At 38.4% G+C, this 7,500-nt stretch overlaps 1 protein-coding gene across 5 annotated transcripts in view; it reads left to right on the top strand.

The window, feature by feature from the left end:
- LOC144956133 (thrombospondin-2-like) overlaps positions 1 to 7,500 on the top strand; it is a 383,991-nt gene that overhangs the window by 347,609 nt on the left and 28,882 nt on the right. For all 5 annotated transcript variants that reach the window (XR_013641884.1, XM_078886509.1, XM_078886506.1 and 2 more), the window contains one exon: positions 6,893 to 7,073. The gene's annotated coding sequence lies outside the window, so the exon portion shown is untranslated. The remainder of the gene's footprint in view (positions 1 to 6,892; positions 7,074 to 7,500) is intronic.

The following is a 7,500-nucleotide window of genomic DNA, read 5'->3' as shown; positions in this document are numbered from 1 at the left end:
TTACTCACATTCTCTCACCGTACTCAGGTGTAAAATGAGTACCTGGCCGTTAACAGCGTTGTCTTTGTCCTTAAAATTGTAATATCGCCTAACAGGCGTCATCTCCCGTCCTACATGTTAAATGTTGCTGTTGACCAGGGACCCCTTGTAAAGCGCTTTGAGCACATTCAGTGGAGCACGTATATTGCCCTATATAAAGCTCAATTATTATTTTTTATTTTAGATAGGGGGAGGATGGGGCTAGAGGTGGTGAAGTAGGATAAAATAAAGAAGGAAAAACCATTGGATAGAAAGATAGAACATGTGTTGGGCAGGAGTTGTTGGATAGATCGATAGATGAATGGATGGATGAATGAATAGCTAGATAGGGGGAGGAGAGGGGGGGGGGGGGGGGCTAGAAGTAGAGAAGTAGGATAAAATTAATAAAGAAGGAAAAACCATTGGATAGAAAGATAGAACATGTGTTAGGCAGGAGTTGATGGAGACTAACTTGGATAGATCGATAGATGAATGGATGGATGGATAAATAGAAAGGGGGAGGAGGAGGGGAGGGAGGGGAGAGGTAGTGAAGTAGGATATGATAAAGAAGGAAACCATTGGATAGAAAGAAAGAATGATAATATGTGTTCAGCAGGGGTAGATGGAGACTAACTTGGATAGATCGATAGATTATGGATGAATAGCTAGATAGGGGGAGGAAGGGGGGGGGGGATAGAGGTAGTGAAGTAGGATATAATAAAGAAGGAAGCCATTGGATAGAAAGATAGAACATGTGTTGAACAGGAGTTGATGGAGTCTAACTTGGATAGACCGATAGATGGATGAATGGATGGCTGGATGGATGGAAGAATAGCTAGATAATGATTATTATTATAATTGAGGTTTTATCTAGCGCAATATCCACTAAATGTGCTCAAAGCGCTTTACAGGGGTCAACAGCAACATTTAACATAAAGGACAGGACATGACGCCTTTTAATTAGTCGATATTACAGTTTTTAGGACAGAGAGAACACTGTTAACGGCCAGGTACTCATTTTACTCTTGAGTACGGTGAGAGAATGTGAGTAAAAAGCCTTTTCCAAGGACTCAACTATGCGCCGAACGAGGCTCGAACCCAGGACCTTCCGATCCGAAAGCGATTGTCATACCACAAGACCACATAGCCGCACAATAGATAGGGGGGGGGGGGGTAGAGGTAGTGAAGTAGAATGTAAGGTAAGATTGAATGAAGAAGGAGGCGTTTAGAGGTGTGATAGAAATATAGAAAATTACTTCAGCAGGAGTTTAAGGAGATAATGTTGGATAGATGAATGAATGGATGAATAGCTAGATAAGAAGGGGGGGCGGGTAGAGAAGTAGAATGTAAGGTAAGAAAGAATAAAGGTGGAGGTCATTTGAGGTATGATAGAAAGATTGAAAATTTCTTCAGAGCGGGAGTTGAAGGAGACAATGTTGGATAGATCGATAGATAGATGGATGAGTAGCTTTATAAGGGGTGGGGGGGGGGGGGGGGTAGAGGTAGTGAAGTAGAATGTAAGGTAAGACAGAATGAAGAAGGAGGTCATTTGAGGTATGATAGAAATATAGAAAATTTCTTCAGAGCGGGAGTTGCAGGAGACAAAGTTGGATAGATCGATAGATAGATGGATGAATAGCTTTATAAGGGGGGGGGGGGGGGGGGGGGGGGTTGGGTGTTAGTGGTAGTGAAGTAGAATGTAAGGTAAGACAGAATGAAGAAGGAGGCCGTTAGAGGTGTGATAGAAATATAGAAAATTACGTCAGCAGGACCGAGTTGAAGGAGATAATGTTGGATAAATCGATTGATTCGGATGGAGAGGAAAGAAACAGAATATGCATAACGCTACAGACATGGTATTTATTTACAATCGGCCCTTAATCAAGGCGGTGTCGTTTGATTAATGTGCTAAGCTGGTTCAATGATCAGGGATGAGCCTGTTCGCTCTCTCGTCTTCTCTCGGATTGAAAGTGTCTGTGACTTTTATTTTAATACATGATATCATCAAGTAGAGCTTTAAAAACTATAGCTTTTATATAGCGCAATATCCACTAAACGTTCTCAAAGCGCTTTACAAAGGGTCCCTGACCAACAGCAACACGTAACATGTAGAACGGGACATGACGCCTGTTAGGCGATGTTACAAATTTTTTTCGGACAGAGACAACGTTGTCAACAGCCTTTTCCGAGGAATTAATAACTATGCGCCGAACGAGGCTCGAACTCATGACCTTCCGACCCGAAAGCGAGTGTCGTACCACAAGACCACATAGCCGCATAGACCACATAGCCGCATAGACCACACAGCCGCATAGACCACATAGCCGCATAGACCACATAGCCGCATAGACCACATAGCCGCATAGACCACATAGCCGCATAGACCACATAGCCAACAAGGAATGATGAGGATGCAATCGGCCCTTAATCAAGGCGGTGTCGTTTGATTAATATGCTAAGCCAGTCCAATGATTAGGTACAAGCCTGTTCTCTCTCTCTCTCTCTCTCTCTCTCTCTCTCTCTCTCTCTCTCTCTCTCTCTCTCTCTCTCTCTCTCTCTCTCTCTCTCTCTCTCTCTCTTTCACTCTCTCTCTCTTCTCTTCTCTCTCTCTCTCTCTCTCTCTCTTATATATATATATATATATATATATATATATATATATTATATATATATATATATATATATATTTCCGCCATTGTCACAAAAATCCGTTTTTCAAAAAAAGATGATAATGGTAAGAATAAAAAGGAGCAAAGAGAGGCAAGGGGGGGGGGGGGGGGGGGGAGTGAAAGAGGTGAAATTCCTATTTTTTGTCTCAAATCCGTATTTTCAGGCGTTCTGATTCCACTTGTGTAATGTGAAGGGTTGGCGTGTGTGTGTGTGTGTGTGTCTATCTCTCTATCTCTATCTCTCTCTCATATCATATTATATCATATATCATATCATATAGCATATCATAAAACAGATGCAGCGGCTGGAGCAGCAGCAGTAATAACAACAACAACCAATCCTCTCCCCCCTCCCTCCCCCCCCCCTCCCCCCGGGCTATCCCAAAGCAAAGCAAAACAAAACAGCGTGAGCTAGAATGAAGTGATTTGCTATCTATAGCAAATAGATAGATAGGCCTCATACAACACGACACAAACTCAATACATTTCGGTCACCGCAGAATACTGTCATACATCATTGAATCAATAAACAATATCCTTAACTCCGACCCCAACCCCCCCCCCCCTCCCTACTCCCAAAATAAATAATTAAAGAAAAGAACAATAACAATAACAATAACAAAACCAACAATAAGAATAACAACAACAACAAAATCAAAAACAACATTTTTAAAGAAACAACAAAAAAAAGCAAAAACAACAACATGAATTTAAAGTTCTGACCAGAATGTCGTTGTTCAAATTAAATATCGGTCGATTAAAATGAATCTCATCTTAGCAAAAACGCTCAAACCTGGGACTGGCGAACAACAACAACAACAATCATTAGTCTGGCTTCAATGACAATCTCTTTCCCTCCGTCACCTTAGTGCCTATAATAATAATAATAATTAATAATAATAATAATAATAATAATAATAATATAATAATAATAATAATAATAATAATAATAATATATAATAATAATAATTAATAATATAAATAATAATATAATAATAATTATAAATAATAATGTAATAATAATAATAATATAATAATAATAATAATAATAATAATATAATAATAATAATAATAAATAATAATATAATAATATATAATAGATAATAATAATTAATAATAATATAATAATAATATATAATAATATATAGTAATAATAATATAATATATAATAATAATAATATATAATAATAATAATATAATAATAATAATAATAATAATAATAATAATAAATAATATATAATAATATATATAATAATAATATAATATAATATAATAATAATAAATAAGAATAATATAGAAGTAATAAATAATTTATATAGAAGAAAAATAAAGAAAGGAAATGTTGATCTCACCAATCTAATAACTTCTTGGTTTTCTCCACCGCCACCACCACCTCAAACTCCATATCCATCTCTTTCCGCCCCCCCCCCCCCCCCCCCCCCCCCCCCCTCCCTTTCCACCCCACCATACCCTCAACCCCCGTTCGTTTCAATTTAATTTAAATTTCATTTCCATTCGCGAAAGAGTTCGTGTGATCAGGTCTCTGACTCTTATCACTAGGATTAACTTCAAAGTCTTATTTTTTTTCTTTCCTTCTTCTTCTTCTTTTCTTCCATCCATCCTTTCATTCATTCTTTCATCCATTCATTCAAACCAATAAAATAAGCCCGAGAAATTCCATTATCTTCGGAGGAGGTATCGTGTTTTCTTCCGGTGTTCATCACATCACGATCCCTACGCCGTTGGTGTTGTTGTTGTTGTCGTTATGGCGGCGTCGTGTTTCTATGGCAACTATGTAATTAATTTAGAAAGATGCTGCTCCCTTTTTCTTTTATATAACATAAGATTTTTGTTCCAGACTCGGCTCTTCCCTGAGTGAATTAGAATTGGAAGCGATGTATTGGAGTCACGCAGCTGATTTGCAAAGATATTTTTTTCATCTCTGAATAGGATTTCAAAGTTAATCCTTTAGCTAGCCGGGAAACGCGAACCTAGCGCTAAAGCCAACTTGCTCCTTTATTTGCAGGTCTGATAGTCTAACGCAATTTTATTAGATAGTCTAGTGTGCGCTTAGCTAAGAAGCTCACAACATTGTCATCCGGAAGTATAACAGACCAATACACAAAACTGTGTGTACTTGAACGTTTATAGTCTGGTTAATGCAGTTTAGTGAGAATTGCTCATAAACGCGGATGGCACCAAAAAAAAAAAACAATAATAAAGACCTGAGTGACGTCATCTTTGTTCTATCTATAGTCAATGTGCCGGAATGAGCTATATGGCAGGAAATACTCTGATTGGTTAGTGCTTAGCAACGCCCGGATCATCAATTCTGAGAACAGTCAGTGATTGACAAACGCTTTTTTTTCTGACACGTTCTTTTAGTTAAAACACGTTTCCGAGTCATCTCTTCTATCTTTCAATAACATTTTCATTTACTGGAAATAAACAGAATAGCCAAGGGGCTGAATAACGCGCTAAATGGCAGGAAATAATCTGAATGGTTAATTCTTAGCAACGCTCGACCCATCAATTATCTCCTTACTTCAAAGGGGAAAGAAAGGAAATGTAATCTAAAAGCCCGAACTCATCGGCGGTCCGACTCTAAGGGCCACACCACACTCGATAAGGGGCCAGATAAAGCGTGGCTAATCAGTCACATATCAACGGTCAATGGTCCCGAGGAGATGGTCCGTTAGCGTGAGCGAGGCGGCCGACGACGACTCGAAAGCGGAGACCGGAAATCAGCCAGTCAGGCAGTTCGGTCATGTGACCTACTCAGTCCCGATGGCTATATATAATGTAATTTATTTTTAAACCACGCGATTGATAAATTGTGGTGTTAAGAAAAGACGGTCCCAAGTCGATTGCGGGGTTTAACCCCTTTCAATCGGGGTTCGATCTCATCCTAACCCGACATCAAGGCCTTATAGATTTCCTCAAGAGAGCAGAAACTCCGAAACTACTCGAGTTTCAATGATATGTTTGATGATTCTAAAAAAATGTGAGCTTTATATAGCGCAATATCCGCTAAATGTGCTCAAAGCGCTTTACAAGGAGTCCCTGGTCAACAGCAACATTTAATATGTAGTACGGGACATGACGCCTGTTAGGCGATATTACAATTTTTCGGACAAAGACAACGCTGTTAACGGCCAGGTACTCATTTTACACCTGAGTACGGTGATAGAATGTGAGTAAAAAGCCTTTTCCAAGGACTCAACTATGCGCCGAGCGCGAGGCTCGAACCCAGGACCTTCCGATCCGAAAGCGAGTGTCGTACCACTAGACCACATAGCCGCACATTCTATCCCATTCTATCGCAATTCTATCCCATAATTTTTTTTATAACTTAAACGCGTCCGTTCATCCCTACAAATCATCAATAGAAAAAACCCCAGCTATCAGATCTGAACCAGTGAGTGGGTAGCTAGCTGGGTCTAGTAAATATATGGTGAAAATGATATTTTGTGACAAACAGATTCCCTTACTGGAGTTAACTTTATCACGGCAAGATATCATTTCCTTCCATTTATACCCCCCCCCCCCCCCCTCCATTTATCTGATTATATCTAACTCATGGAATAGGTTTCTTCAGGGTTAAACGGACAATAAGTAGCAATTGCTTGCTACCCTTTGGATAGGACGCTAGTCCATCGCACAAAGTACTCTGAGCCAGATCTAAGAGACCCAGCTACCCATTCACTGCTGGGTAATCAGGGGGGTAAGAAAAAAAAATAATTTCGACTGCACCCGGGATCCATCTCGGTCCCTTTGCGTGTGAAGAGAGTGCTCTACCAATCGACCTATCGGGACCCCCTGACTCTTCCCTCAGGGTTAATTAAATTCTGTAAAGAAAGAAAACTTGTCAAATAGTTAGTTAAACTTTGTATAGCGTAAAATTCTAATCGATCGATATTTGAAGGACGAGTTTTTTGGCCAAAATATTTAATACGTGTTTTTTTTTTTTTAATGTGAGTTTGAAAGACATTTTATATGATCTTAATTGTTTTGTTTTGTTCGGGTTTCTTTTTCTCTTCTTCTTCTTCTTCTTCTTCTAAATTTTAAATTTTCTGATATTTTATTGATTTCTGTTTTATATTAGCAAACTGTCCGAAATTAAACTTTGAATTTTGAATCTACATAATTAATGAATGATTTTATATATTTTTAAAAAAAATATATTATTTCTTTTTGTATTTCAGATATATCTTAGAAAAAACCGAAAGTCTACAACTGAAGTGAGGTCTTCCATTCCATCAGCATCCATTTCTTCACCCACAGACCATCCATCTTCCAAAGACTCCATTTGATTGGCCCAAAGACAAAGCGCCGCCTGCCTGACGTCATCAGTCCCTGCCCTTCCGGTCCACGACACAAGTATTGGTGAGTTCTCCCAATCCTTTCATCTACTACTAATATCACAATTATTATTATTACTACTACTACTAAAAGGAGACTACTACTACTACTACTACTACTACTACTACTACTACTACTACTACTACTACTACTACTACTACTACTACTACTACTACTACTACTACTACTACTACTACTACTACATACTACTACTACTTACTACTACTACTACTACTACTACTATTACTACTACTACTACTACTACTACTACTACTACTACTAATACTACTACTACTACTACTACTACTACTACTACTACTACTTACTACTACTACTACTATACTAACTACTACTACTACTACTACTACTACTACTACTACTACTACTACTACTACTACTACTACTAACTACTACTACTACTACTACTACTACTACTACTACTACTACTACT

The sequence above is a fragment of the Berghia stephanieae genome, chromosome 10, assembly GCF_034508935.2.
Source record: "Berghia stephanieae isolate SIO BIC M18660-M18661 chromosome 10, UCSD_Bste_1.3, whole genome shotgun sequence".
In the NCBI taxonomy this organism is placed as follows: domain Eukaryota; kingdom Metazoa; phylum Mollusca; class Gastropoda; order Nudibranchia; family Aeolidiidae; genus Berghia; species Berghia stephanieae.
This window is presented reverse-complemented; position numbering and strand designations above follow the sequence as displayed.